Source organism: Phocoena sinus, chromosome 2 (assembly GCF_008692025.1).
Source record: "Phocoena sinus isolate mPhoSin1 chromosome 2, mPhoSin1.pri, whole genome shotgun sequence".
NCBI lineage: Eukaryota > Metazoa > Chordata > Mammalia > Artiodactyla > Phocoenidae > Phocoena > Phocoena sinus.
In genome coordinates this window covers 170,337,245-170,352,087 of record NC_045764.1, presented here as the reverse complement: position 1 = coordinate 170,352,087, position 14,843 = coordinate 170,337,245, and the positions used below count along the sequence as shown (strand labels likewise).

The window sequence follows — 14,843 nt, the reverse complement described above, 5'->3', positions numbered from 1 at the left end:
AAACTAACTTTATGCTTGGGTTAAAACTTCCCTCACACTTCTATCTACTCCACGTGAACGTGAAGAAGTCATTGAAATATACTCTGCTGCTCTGGTAGAAAGGGGCCGCTACAACACAAAATTTTCTTTAAAATGCCCCTAAATGAAACTCCCTTCCTCCCTTTGCACAAGTGGCTTCTTGTGGAAAAAAGATGCGGAGGCCTCCTTTCTGCCAGCCCTACAATCTTAGGCTGGCCACAGACAACCGACAGCTCAGAGGCTGGCTTCTGCTGGATGCAAGGGGGTGGCAATGGCAGTGGATTAATAAATAAGCATTTGGTCAATAACTCATCTTTTAAGAGGTACAGAGACACAAAAGACTTAAACAAATGCAGCTGGAACACCACACAGTTATGCAGGGCAATTTAACATGATAACCACCCTTTAAAAAAACATACTACCTAATTAAGGTTATGATTCTTAGAGTGTGCTGCTGGATTCTATTTACGAATATTTTACTTAGGAACAAAATTGTTATTCATAAGTAAGACTAGTCTGTAGTTTTCTTTTTTCTAACATATTTATTTGCTTTGATATCAATATTATGCTCACGTCATAAAAACACTTTTGAAGTTTTTCTTCTCTTACCACAATATAAAGAGTTTACACAGCATTGGAATTACCTATCCCCTAGTAGTTGTGAAGATCTCAAGCCCGAGAGGCTGACGCGCTGAGCGCTGGTAAGGGGGTGGAGCAAGTGGAGTTCTCACACATGGGCCAGTGCTTCAGCCATTCTGAAATCTGTTCTGCAGCAGCTGCTACCTGACCCAACAATTCCTCTTCTATGTATATACCTGAGAGAAATGAAAACATGTCCACCAAAAGGATAACAGCACCTTTACTCAAAACAGCGAAACACTGGAAACCCACATGTCCATCAACAGGAAAATGGACATAATAAAATAGATGAACCTCCCAGTGCTAAGTTCAAAAAAAGAAGCCAGACACAAGACGAGACACTCATGATTCCATTGCACTAATCTGTGACGAAAGAAGTCAAGTAGCAGAAACCACTGGGAGGAGAAAATGACTATGAGTTGGAAGAAGGTTTCTGGGGATCTGGTCATGTTCCATACCCCAGTCTCGGTGATATCTGAACTGTACGTTCACGTCATTAAAATTAATCAAGTTGGGCTTCCCTGGTGGCGCAGTGGTTGAGAGTCCGCCTGCCGATGCAGGGGACGCGGGTTCGTGCCCCGGACCGGGAGGATCCCGCGTGCCGCGGAGCGGCTGGGCCCGTGAGCCATGGCCGCTGGGCCTGCGCGTCCGGAGCCTGTGCTCTGCAACGGGAGAGGCCACAACAGTGAGAGGCCCGTGTACCACAAAAAAAAAATTTAAAAAAAAATAAAATAAAATTAATCAAGTTATACACTTATGATTTATTTCATTCTATTTTTTCAGTTATGTAAAATTAACACGGTAAATTACACAAACATTAAGTGTTGTAACAGGGTCCAATCAGGAGAAAAAGAAAATGCACAAGTAACTTAAACAAGAACGCTTAATATAAAAAACTATTAATTTCTAAAAGGTGGTTGACTACTAAAAGGAGAACTCTAAGGAATAGAAAAGGGAGGGAGCAGATACTATCTACAAGGTTAAGGGAGAGAACACAGAAATGAACTCTTCACTGGAAAGGCTGTAGCTACAGCCCAGCGGGTGGCAGAGTTCTCTAGGGTGCCAGCTGGTCCATAGGAATCCACCCGCTGGGGTCCTGGTGGAAGCAAGATACTGCCTACCAGCGTACAAAAGAAAAGTCACAGAGAGCATGCTGGCATCCATACCTTAAGAGAGGAAAAAAAAAAAAAAGCACACTACAACAGCAAGAGAAGCCCCTTCCCCACTCTGCCTGGCAGTGTCTGTCCCTCACCCTCTACTGACTAACCTAACCTTGTGCTGGAGAAGAAAACACGTTTACAGGGTCTAGTTCAAGTACCACCAACAGAGCAAAAACAAGAAGCAATAAATTGATAACCTGCACAAATGTATACACAGGTTGACAAACGTTTGCACATGCATACACACTTGAGAACCAACCACCCTGATCAAGATACAGAACATTTCATCATGCCATCAAGTGTCCTAGGGCCCTTTTCTGCCAACACCCATTCCTGTTCTTCCCAACAAAGACCAGTGGTTGTGCCCCTCGGGGTGGGCCACTTCCCCTGGAGAACCCTACTCTGCTGCCAGTTCCGTCTGAGATGGGTCTCAGACCTGAGAGGGCCACCTTCAACATCCTCCCACAACCCCACCTGACCTTCACTGCACTTGGCAGCACCTCTTATTTTCTGGTTCAGAGTAAAAGAAGTCTCCGAGTTTCAGAGAATATGAAATCGATGTGTCTCAAATCTCCTTGTTCCTTTTCAGAGGATTTCTGAAAAGAAGAAAGGAGAATTATTTAAAACCAGAAGTCCTTGCTCAAAAACTGTAGTAAATAACATGACCATAAACATTTACCTCAGTAAAGAACTTAAAATACTCATTGGAATTAAACAATTGCTTTAGTACATTATAGGTTTCTCCTAATAATGAAACCAATACCTACATTAAGATTTCTATTAAAGAATAAAACGGAGGGCACAAACCTCTACCAAATTAAATCTTTCTGCGTAATTTCTGCCCACCTGGAGCAAAGCAGGTTATGACGGCCAATCCAACAGAGAGATTTCAAAGAAAAGAAAGTTTACCGTCACTGACCATTACATAAACTGACCACTTCTTTTCTCACTGATATTAAATGAAATTCAGATGCAAGTGAAAAGCACATGAAAATGCAAATCAACACTGCCCTTTACTGAAATCACTTGCTGGTATATCCCATATTAGCATATTCACCAAAATTTAATTGTAAACAGAGTAATTATGGTACTGAAGTTATTAAATACACAAAGCAAGCTTGGAACTATACATATTCAAATAGAATTTCAGTGGCAGATCAACTTTTATATCTGAAACAATACCCTAATTAATAGTCAGCTCTGGTAATAAAATGGTCCTCTGTTTTTCAGATAACATTCCAAAAAAAGTTCTGCTGTGAATATTAAAAGTTTTGTGAAAAGAGTCTTAAAATTCCAATAGCTATATTTATCACAATATGGTACTGTATTTAGACAACTGGCATTTTCCAAGTCCTGGATTCAAGTTTGGAATGTTTTTTTTAATCTTCTGCTGAGGAGAGAAAAAAGCTTGAATGAATCAAATAATTCCACTTACACTTAATGAGCTCTATGAATTCATCATACCCAAACTGGGAAATTACAATGCTGTATAAATCCTGTCACATACTGGATGACTAGTCATAAATTTCCCCTAAAACAGGTATGCACGTAAGTTCCTTTGAGGGGGTCATATATTTTTATGAAATTTTCTTTAAAGTCATAAGCTTCTCTGATGTTTTAAAACTGTATAGAGACACAGTGATTCAAGGATAATTTTCACCATGCCATTAACATGGTACCAGCATATTCTCAGCTCCACTCTTTGTAGTAGAAAGCACTTTCTCACCCTCCCCTATCTACACTTGGTGAAATCTTTTCCATATGCAAAGGTCTAGCTCTTTTTTTTTTTAAACATCTTTATTGGAGTATAATTGCTTTACAAGGGTGTGTTAGTTTCTGCTTTATAACGAAGTGAATCAGTTATACATATACATATGTCCTCCTATCTCTTCCCTCTTGCATCTCTCTCCCTCCCACCCTCCCTATCCCACCCCTCTAGGTGGTCACAAAGCACCGAGCTGATCTCCCTGTGCTATGTGGCTGCTTCCCCCCAAAAAATGGTCATGAAGAACCTAGGGGCAAGATGGGAATAAAGATGCAGACCTACTAGAGAATGGACTTGAGGATACGGGGAGAGGGAAGGGTAAGCTGGGACAAAGTGAGAGAGTGGCACGGACATATATACACTACCAAACGTAAGATCTAGCTCTTCTGCAGTCAGATATGACCTCTGAAGCTTCAGCACTGTTCTTACCTCTTATTGCATTTGATAAATGTTCCCTTAAGTTTATGAACTCACTAGGTAAGAGAGCTGTCTTACAATACACTGCACTTGGTAGGATTTCAATAAATGAGTAAAATTATACAGCAGAAAGGTTAAGTTTCTTTTCCTCAAGTACCTGACATCTAACCTTATCCTTAATATATAATGCCATTCCTTTTAAAAGCCCAGCAATTGAAATCCATGTTGAACCCTATTTATTGTCCTCAAAACTGTAATTCCCCCTCATAACTCTCAACAGATGACCTCATCTGCTGCTTTAGAGAAAAAAGCCACAAACTTCAAGTGGAAATTCCTTTTATCTTTCCAAGACTCAAACCTACAAACCACCTGCACCCACTTCAGGCCTAACTTTACATCCATCCTATCCTCCTTCTGTGATCACAATTTAGGGAAGCCCTCCTCCTCCATCAAACATCAGCTCCTTCTTCACCTGCATCCCATCCCCTCCGACGTCCTGACATAAACTATTAATTAACCCCTCTGTCAAATGTTCAACATCTCCCTCAACTAGACCCTTCCCATCAGCTTTTAAATATGCTCATGGCTTGCCCATTGGGGGAAAAAAAAAATGTTTTTTAACCCCCCTGCACTATCATCCTAACTCTCTTCTCCCTTTCAGCACCAAACCTGTACTTATGAACATGTCCTTTCTCCTCACCCTCCCCACAACTCACTCCATCCGGACTCTCCCTTCACAAGCCCACTCAAACTACTCTTGCTCAGGGCACTAAACCCGATGACCTGAGGAACCATCTCATTTGTTCCGCTCATTACCCAGCAGTTCTCAACACTGTTGTTAATTCGTTCTTTCTTGAAACGTTCTTTCCTTTTGCTTTCACAACACAACACTCTACTGGTTTTCACTCTACTGTTTCCGGCCACTCACAGTCTAGGTATTTTGGGAAACACAACAGTAACACCTCATTCTTTCAAGGATTTTGTTCTACTTTTTGATGTATAGTTTTCCAGGATTGTATCATGCTAAAAAAGCAGACCATCGTACATGGTCTTACACCAAATACATCAAAATACAAATTCTATAAGAATAAATTACATAAAATAAAAACATGCCATTAAATAAAATTAAGCCCTCTGGAAATAAAATTAATAGCTTTAAAATTAAGATGGAGGCATATACAAAAAATATAATTGATTGATATGAATATTCCTTTAAGCTAACAGAACTGAAAAGAGTTGATAGTGTCGAAGAGATATCTGCACACCCATGTTCAGAGCAGCACTATTCACAACCACCAAAATGTGGAAGCAACCTAGGTGTCCGCCCACAGGCAAATGGATAAACAAAATGTGGCACAGATGTACAACACAGTATTATGCAGCCTTAAAAAAGGAAGGAAATTCTGACTCATAACATGGAGGTACAAATACAAGTGGTATTATTTCAAAGACTGTTCTTATACATGCTAATTACATAAATCTACTTGTTTTCACAGCAGTAAATAAAGGTTAACTGTGAATTATGTGAACTTATGAAGAAGAGTAATGATTTGTTCATATATTCACTCAACAAACATTTATTGATAATCTGCCACAGGCCAAGCACTTGTTCTAGGCACTTGCTATACTTCAAGGAACAAAACAAAGGTCCTACCATTTGACACTTATATTCTAGAAGAGACAGATAATAAAAGCTAACATAATGGGTAAGTTTTAGAGAATAGGTAATATTTTAGAGAATGCAGATGCTATGTTTCAAAAAGGAATAAAGTAGAGCAGGTTGGGGGGAGGGGATAGAGGACAGGGAGTGTAAGGTGACCGGGGGCAGCGTGCAGTATTAACGAAGAGGTCATGGTCAGCCCCACTGAGGAGGTGAGATCTGAGCAAAGATGGGAAGGAGGCCACGTGAGTATCTGGGGCAGACATCCTAGGCAGAGGGATGAGTGGTGCAAAGACCCTAAGTTAGGAGCCTGTCCCACAACCAGAGAAGAGTAAGGATGCCAGTGTGACTGGTGTGGACTGAGCAAGGGGAAAGAAGGAGGAGAAGTCAGAGAGGGAACACGGGAGCAACAGATCAAATGGAGCCCCGGGAGCCACCATAAGGGCTCTGACTTTAGCAAAAGGGCAAACATAATATTTGGAACGGGTTTATACTTGCATTTTAATTCACAGTCCTTCAAATAAATCAAAATGAAGTCAAAATGAATCAAAATGAAAATCATACTCTGAACACTCAAGAAGAATTCTCCCACTGACCAATTTCTCACCAAAATTTTTACTATTTTTTATATTTCTGGCTAACGTGTATTATTCCATCCTCAAAATCCATTTCATCTTTAGGCTAAACTTGATATCATGATTACCAAAATCTTAAGTGCCATTGTCACTAAAGTCACCTCAAGGTAGGAATGGTTTTATAATGGATCAACTTCCATTTCTCAAAAGTACAGGATAGGACTAGGCCCTATTCTCCCTTTAACTTAAACTAAGTTATTTGGTAGTGCTACTAGAGTAGATGGTTGCAACTTTTTGACAAGAAATATAAAACTTTTACCATTCTATGCCTCCTTTTAAATTTAAAATAAAAATAACACTCAAGGGCTTCCCTGGTGGCGCAGTGGTTGAGAGTCTGCCTGCCGATGCTGGGGACACGGGTTCGTGCCCTGGGCCGCGAAGATCCCACATGCCGTGGAGCGGCTGGGCCCGTGAGCCATGGCCGCTGGGCCTGCGCATCCGGAGCCTGTGCTCCGCAACGGGAGAGGCCACAACAGTGAGAGGCCCGCGTACCGCAAAAAATAATAATAAATAATAATAATACTCAAACCCACAGAATTCTATATTATTACAAGTCATAGTATCTGCTTCATTTACTCAACAAATATTTATTGAGCACATACTCTGTGCCAGGAACTATCTAGAAGATGGGAATAAAGCAGTGAACAAATCAGACAAAAATCTCTGCCCTCGTTGAGCTAATATTTTGTTTAGGAGAGACAGATAAATTTTTTCAAAATTAAAACATGAGCTACGTCCAATGGTAATAAGTGCTAAAGGAAAAAAATAAAGCAGGGACATGGCGGGGGGTGGGGGGTAGGGGGGGCAGAGATGAAACCGAAAAGATGATCTGGTAAAGCGTCACAAGAAAGTGACATTTAAGCAAAGACCTGTAAATAAAGTGAGTGAAGTCAGCCATGCAGTGATCTAGAGGAAGAGCACCCCACACTGAGGGAGCAGTGAGTGCAAAGGCCTAAGGCCAGGACATGCCCAGCCTGTCCTAGCAGCAGCAAGGTGGCTGGTGCATCTGGCAGAGAATGAGCTCAGGGAGAACACTAGCTGGTGTCAGAGACATAAAAGGGCAAGGTGTGGCCATCACGTCCAACATGGAGGCCCCTGTAAGGACACTGACTTTGAATCTAAGTCAGATGGGAAATCACGGGAAGGTCTGAGCAGAGAAGTGGCATGCTCTGACTTAGGTTTTCAAAGGATCACTCTGGTTGATGCGTCAAACAGACTGGAAGGGGGCAAGGCAGAAACACCTACCAGTTATTACAATGGTGTTGCTACTGGAATAACCACTGACTGCATTCATCCTTACTGAATAGTAAGGATGTCAATTTTTTACAAACTGACCTGATTTTAAGCCGCTAAAGAGGAGTACAGAAGAACGTAAGAGGTTTTTTAAACGTTTTTTAACTTTACACAAGCTACCCACCCCCAGAAAAACAAGTCTACAGTACCAAGTAGAAACAATCAATATTAGTGACAGATGGTCTAGGAAACATGCTAATCATCTCATATTCTAGATTTTCTAAGTTCTATCTTTATGGCAATTTAGTTCACCAGGAAATTAAACATTTGAACTCATTTATTCCAAAGGCATTTATAAAACACCTCCAGAATATGTGCTGGAAACTGTGCTAGGGACTGGAAATATAAAACCAAACAAAATGCAACCTTTGGCTTCAAGAAGCTGCACTTAGCTTCATGCAAAAACACCATCACACAGTTATGATTTAATATTATACCATCAGCTTCAAACAAGGATCAATAAAAAGCCCTCCAGGTAAAGAATGTTTCTGAATCCTTTGATAGAACTATTTATTAAAGACAGTGAGCAGTTGTACACATCAACTCTATTAGTTTCAGGGTGGGAAAAAAGTGCCTCTTTCAGTGATGCAAGTTTTTAAGATATTAAGAGCTATGAAACTCCTGTTTCCCCTTTTTCAGTGGGTGCCTGGAAGTTCAGAGCAAAAGTGTAAACTCGATTACATAACTATCCATTGTCAGAGGTAGTAATTCTCAATCCTGGCTATACATCATGGTTACCAGTGGAACTCTGAAACAGTAAAGGCCCTACTCCACAAGAGCCCCAGCATCTTCTATTTTAATCCTGCACAGGGAGTTGTGATGCACAGACTGGACCACTGGTCTAGATATAGTCATCCCTCAGTATCCTCAGGGGACTGGTTCCCAGATCCCCTTGGATACCAAAATCCACTCAAGTCCCTTATATAAAATGGCACAGTATTTGCATATATTCTACGCACATCCTTCCATATACTTTAAATACTATCTAGATTACTTATAATACCTAACACAATGTAAATGCTATGTAAATAATTGTCCATGTGGCAAATACAAGTCTTGCTTTGGGGAATTTTCTGGAAATTTTTTCTCAAGTATTTTTTTTTTTTTTGCGGTACGCGGGCCTCTCACTGTTGTGGCCTCTCCCGTTGCGGAGCACAGGCTCCAGGCGCGCAGGGTGGCCATGGCTCACGGGCCCAGCCGCTCCGCGGCATGCGGGATCTTCCCGGACCGGGGCACGAACCCGTGTCCCCTGCTTCGGCAGGCGGACTCTCAACCACTGCGCCACCAGGGAAGCCCTCAAGTATCTCTGATCTGCAGTTAGCTGAATTCACAGTTGATTGAACCTGTGGATGCAGAACGCACAGATACAGAGGCCAACTGTATTCTGGTACATCTTCCTTTCTTCATTAAGTCATTCATTTTCAATGTAAGGGCTCTATTACATACAACTCTATTGTATTAGAGGATTTTAGAAGTTGGGTAAAAAATATAAAATAGTGAATGAACGATTCAGAAGGAGCCTCCCCCAAAAACACCCTTTTCCCATCCCACCATATCCCAGGCCAAAAACATTTATCCATATTTCAAACTTATTTGAAATTAAGAAGTAATTACAGGGCTTCCCTGGTGGCAGAGTGGTTAAGAATCCACCTGCCAATGCAGGGGACATGGGTTCGAGCCCTGGTCCGGGAAGATCCCACTTGCCGCGGAGCAACTAAGTCCGTGCACCACAACCACTGAGCCTGCGCTCTAGAGCCCATGAGCCACAACTACTGAGCCCACGTGCCACAACTACTGAAGCCCGTGTGCCTAGAGCTCGTGCTCTGCAAGAGAAGCCACTGCAATGAGAAGCCCACACATCGCAACGAACAGTGGCCCCCGCTCGTCGCAACTAGAGAAAAGTCTGCATGCAGCAACGAAGACCCAACGCAGCCAAAATTAAATAAATCAATTAAAAAAAAAGAATTACATATTTTGGTGTAAATGGCTTCCTGCCAATCTACAGTAAGTCAAAGAATAAAATCAAATAGGAGATAATCAGTCAATAAAGAACTTCATCACCTCTTTTGCTAAATTACATTGTGAACAATTTGAAAGCAATACATCTAAGGACAGTCCTCTTACAAATGAGCCAGTTAATCAGAAGTTGATTAATGCATTGGTTTAGTGCTAAGAAATCATATGAAAAATAAAATACAGAATCTTGAGTTTTTATAGCCACTTCGCAACAATACACAGGGTCTTCTTCATATATTTACATTTGTCCCCACAAATCCTACAGTTGAGACAGAACTATAAGGATGACCACAGGAATAAAAGTAGTTACTACCAATACCATTTAACACAAACAACTGAGACACAGGAAGGTTAACTCAGTTCTGTTAGGGACATCCAATCATCCCCTGGTTTCACTCAGAGAACCAGCCATATCAATAAAAGTATGAAAAACATTCACAGCTATATGGTACCCTTAGTAACACTAACAAAATAAGAGTCAAATGTAACACAATGAGAATTTAGAAGTGAACCTCCAGAGATAATGATCCCATCAATTCATAGATTTATTTCTGAAAAACCTTAAGCTAAACTCAAACTGTGATACAATCTTTAGAAGCAATTGTCACACTAGTCATGTTTTCACACTTAAGCTGGAAAGAACTAGGTGAAGACTCGAACTTCTAACTTGGAAAAATAAAGTAGATATCTTCAAGGAGAAAAATTTCTTCCTAGTCAGATTTTTTAAACCTGTATTAAAAAAATGATTAACATTAGATTATAAAAAGTTTTGGTATAGTGAATAAAATGTTTAAAATACAGTATCAAATGTACTTCTTCAACTTTTATTTCCTTTAAATGATTTCCAAAAGTTCTAAAAGAGGAAGACTAACTGCAGAATTAATTTTTAACTGAGAACATGTAGTATGGTACAATTTCAAACACAATCCCAAGATACCTCACTGCCACCACTTGCCCCCAAAAAGGAATGATGTCATGAAGTTTTTGCTACGCACTTCTTCTGACTTTTGATGCAGTGATTAAAAGATCCATCCATGGAGTCCTAACAGGTCTCCACGAACCAACCATGAAGAAGACACTACAGAAATATTTAGAAAACTTCCTGCTCTGCCCAGGCAAAGGCATCAAATCTAAGAGAAGAACAAGCTTGAAGATGCCAACCTCAAAGGGAGGTGGGTGCCTAGCTCCTTGACCCATAAGCCCTACAAAAAGAGCTGAAAGGAACGCTTTTTTTTTTTTTAATTAAATTTATTTATTTTTGGCTGCGCTGGGTCTTTGTTGCTGCCGTGCAGGCTTTCTCTAGTTGCGATGAGCGGAGGCTACTCTTCATTGCGGTGCACAGGCTTCTCATCGCAGTGGCTTCTCTTGTTGCGGAGCAAGGGCTCTAGGCACGCGGGCTCAGTAGTTGTGGCCTGCAGGCTCTAGAGCGCAGGCTCACTAGTTGTGGCACACAGGCTTAGTTGCTCCGCGGCATGTGGGATCTTCCTGGACCAGGGCTCGAACCCGTGTCCCCTGCACTGGCAGGCGGATTCTTAACCACTGCACCACCAGGGAAGTCCCAGAACACTTCTTTATGTAAAGCAATCACAGGAACTTTTCTAAAATTAGAAATTTTGAACTATACTGCTAATATTTTTTATAACATTTAGCACACTTTGCCAATCTTGTAAATGACGGATTTCCCATTAGTTCTCCTATTTTGTGGGCGGGGGGGGCGGGTTGCAAAATTAACTACCAAACGTTGCTCGTGGTTAATTCTCCGGGTGTTCAGTATTAAATCTCTGCAAGATAGCTACTGAACAACATCTTTCCTTATATATTCTGGCAGCAGGGCTCAAAGGAAGACTATTTCTAAATACTCTAAAGGAAATTAGGATGACCAAATAAAGTAAATCAGAAGAGTACTATAGACATAAAAAATTCTGCATGAAAACAAAAGAACTTTGCAGAATCTCAGAAACAAGAAGGGTTTTCTAAGCAACACATAAAATAAAACACATAAGGCCTAAAGAAAACTGATAAATTTGACAAAAATTCTCCACAAGTTAAAAAATACCATAAACAAATTCAAAAGACAAATAAAAAATACCTACAAGACCTATGACAAAAGGCTAATTTTCTCAGTACATATTCAAGAATCCTTTAAATTATAAGAAACAAAAGACAGAAGCCCAACAGAAAAATGGGAAAGTGACATAGAGAGGCAAATTCATGGAAAAAGAAATACAAATGACCTAAAAAAAAACCTTATTAGAGGAATTTTCAAATGCATACAAAGTAGAGATGTGATATAATGAACTCCCATGTACACATCACCCAGTTTCAACAATTATCCACACATTGCCAGTTTGTTTCCTCTGTATAAACAATCCACTAGCCCCTCCCAAGACTAGTTTAAAGCTCACCTCAAACATCATATAATTTCATATGTAAATTTTTCTAACAGGGACTTTTTAAAAATACACTCACCATATATCATTGTCACACCTAATAAAATTAACAATTCCTTAATATCACCTAATAAGTGTTCAAATCTCCCCAACTTTTTTTTTTTAAAAAGTCTTAGTTGATTTTTTAGTCACTGTAACTGGCTGATGTGTCTCTGAATCTCTAATGGACAAGTGCCACCTCTCTAATATTTTTTCCTTCCCCTTCTCATTTGTCCTGTAAAATTTCCCACACTTTGAATTTTGCTGATTACCTTAAAATTGTCACGTAACCTTTTATCCTATATTTTTTGTTATTGCAGTTGCTCAAAGTGTCATATCTCTGGTGTCTGCCTTTCAGCAATAGACCACCAAGAACAAACCTGTAGTTAAATCACTGGGAGAACACACACCACAGGAACAGTGGGGCATCTCATAAGAGAATGTTGTAAAGAATCTATGATAGGATTTGGGCTTTGGTTGGGTAATTTGGGGGAGGGCTAGGGAAGCAGGAATTTCTCTAGTTTCTTTTGGATGCGGTTAGAAAGTGGGGTAATTCTATGTTGGGTATCTCAATAAATCTTATCTGAGGGGAGACTAGAACCAAGATAAAACAGTAATTGGTAAAGAAGCTGCGGTCACTCATTCTGGCCAAGTATTTTGTGGGTGGCAGCAACCTTGCTTTTGTTTGTGCTCTGTCTCATTTTTCCGTGCCCTCAGAGAAACTTTGAGGCAATCTGTGAGATTGTTTATGTTTAAATGGAGAACAGCGTGGTCTAGCGGTGACACCAGACCAGCTTCTGAGTGCCAGGGCCGCTCTTCTCCTTTTTCTTTTGCACTAGACAATGAAGCCCTTCAAGTTGACCACCGTGTCCCTCTTACTCGACCCCAATAGTGCTGGATATTTTCCTTGCCTCACAACCATGGACAGGTAAGTTAACATGGCCAAGATTCAAAAAATATGTATGGCAAGTGTAATTTTTGCAAAAATGCCTTTTTTGCTACTTAACTTCGAAGTACTGAGAATGTGCGTACTGCAGAATCATTTGCAAAACGAAACGTCTTAAAGTGGTAAAATATTTGCTTTAATGACTAATAATGTAAATGTCATAAAAAGAGTATAAAAGACAAAACAGAAACATATTCAATGTTACTATAAATACACAGCCTAACTATTAAATAAAAAGGATGACTTCCAATGATCAAGAGGACAAAATAATGAAATAAATAACTGATGTAAAGCTCTTCAGAAAAGTTTTTAGTTGTTGTTTTACTAATACAAAATGTTGACAAAAATTCAGTTGCAAAACCTTGATGTGATAAACTACTGCAGAATATATGAAAAAATAGTTAAGAAAATAATGTATAAAAATAGTACCATTATGAGACTACAAAAGGATCTATTCCAATAACTAGCAGATGTACATTTTCCCGTCTAAGGTATTCCACAGTTACATATTTTGCCAATGGAGGCTGTTGCCAAGAGAATGCAAAAGGGCTTGAGAGCACTCTCAACCCTCCTGCTCATTATAGAAAGGATGAATGGTCCCTGAACAAAACGGAAAAAAAAAAAGGAAGGAAAACCAAGGAAAAACATTTTTCTAGTTGAAAATAAATCAAAGTGAACATTAAAAGGTTAATGAACTCAATAATAAAAAGGCAACCCAATTTAAAAACGGACAAAGGATCTGAACAGACACTTCTCAAAACAGATAAACAATTGGCCAATAAGCACACAAAAATATGCTCGACCTCACTGGTCATTAAGAGAAATAAAGATCAAAACCGCAAAGAGATACCACTTCACACACGCTACCATGGGTATAAACAAAAAGACAGAAAATCACAAGTACTGGTGAAGATTTGGAGAGATCTTCATTGCTACTGAAAATGCAAAATGGTGCAGTCACTTTGGAACAGTTCGGCAGTTCCTAAAAAAAGTTAAACAGAGTTACCACATGACCCAGCAATTCCACTGGTACGTATATACTCAAGAGAAATGAAAACGTATGTCCACACAAAAACTTGTGCATAAATGTTCACAGATAGCAGCATTACTCATAATAGTCCAAAAGTGGAAACAACTCCAATGTCCTTCGACAGATGAGTGGATAAATAAAATGTGACATACCCATACGCTGGGATTTTATTCAGCAATAAAAAGAAATGAAGCACTGATTCATGCTACAACATGGATGAACCTTAAAAACATACTAAGTGAAAGAAGCTAGTCACAAAAGACCACATATTGTATGACTCCAATTATGTAAAACTTCGAGAATAGGTAAATTTCTAGAGACAAAAGCAGATAAGTGATTTCTTAGGGCTGTGGGGGCCGGGGGGCAGTGGGTGATGGCAGAAAATGGAGAGTGACTGCTACTTGGTAGGGGAGTTCTCTTAGGGTTGATGAAAATATTCTAAAATTAGATTATGGTTACAGTCCTGTGAAAATACAAACACTGAACAATACCTTTTAAATGAGTGAATTGTATGATAACTGAACTGTATCTCAATGAAGCTTACTTTTTAAAAAAAGATTAATGAGAGGGAAAATGTGATATCAATGACAAAGGAAGGAACAATAGCTATCCTGAAGTTATGACATTCTGTGTAAAGAAACTATACCTTCTGAAAGAAGGGTAGATATCACCCCAACGCAGGCTACTAAGAACACAGAGGAACCAGCAAAGGGTACACTTTGTTATGTTACCAGTGTGGTTCACTGACTACTCCACTGAAGAGCACAAGTATAGTATGCAGCTATTTGGAGGATATGCCACCTTCCAGAGCACACAAGCAACATGAGAGAGAGAA

General features: G+C 39.9%; 1 protein-coding gene across 5 annotated transcripts in view; it reads right to left on the bottom strand.

Moving 5' to 3' along the window:
• VRK1 (VRK serine/threonine kinase 1) overlaps nucleotides 1-14,843 on the bottom strand; it is a 78,515-nt gene that overhangs the window by 50,438 nt on the left and 13,234 nt on the right. For 2 of the 5 annotated variants that reach the window (XM_032624730.1, XM_032624727.1), the window contains exons 2-3: nucleotides 2,297-2,413; nucleotides 663-833 (exon numbers count right to left, since the gene is read on the bottom strand). The exons of 1 other annotated variant lie outside the window; for it this stretch is intronic. The gene's annotated coding sequence lies outside the window, so the exon portion shown is untranslated. The remainder of the gene's footprint in view (nucleotides 1-662; nucleotides 834-2,296; nucleotides 2,414-14,843) is intronic. 2 more of the 5 variants (XM_032624728.1, XM_032624729.1) reach the window with 2 other exon arrangements.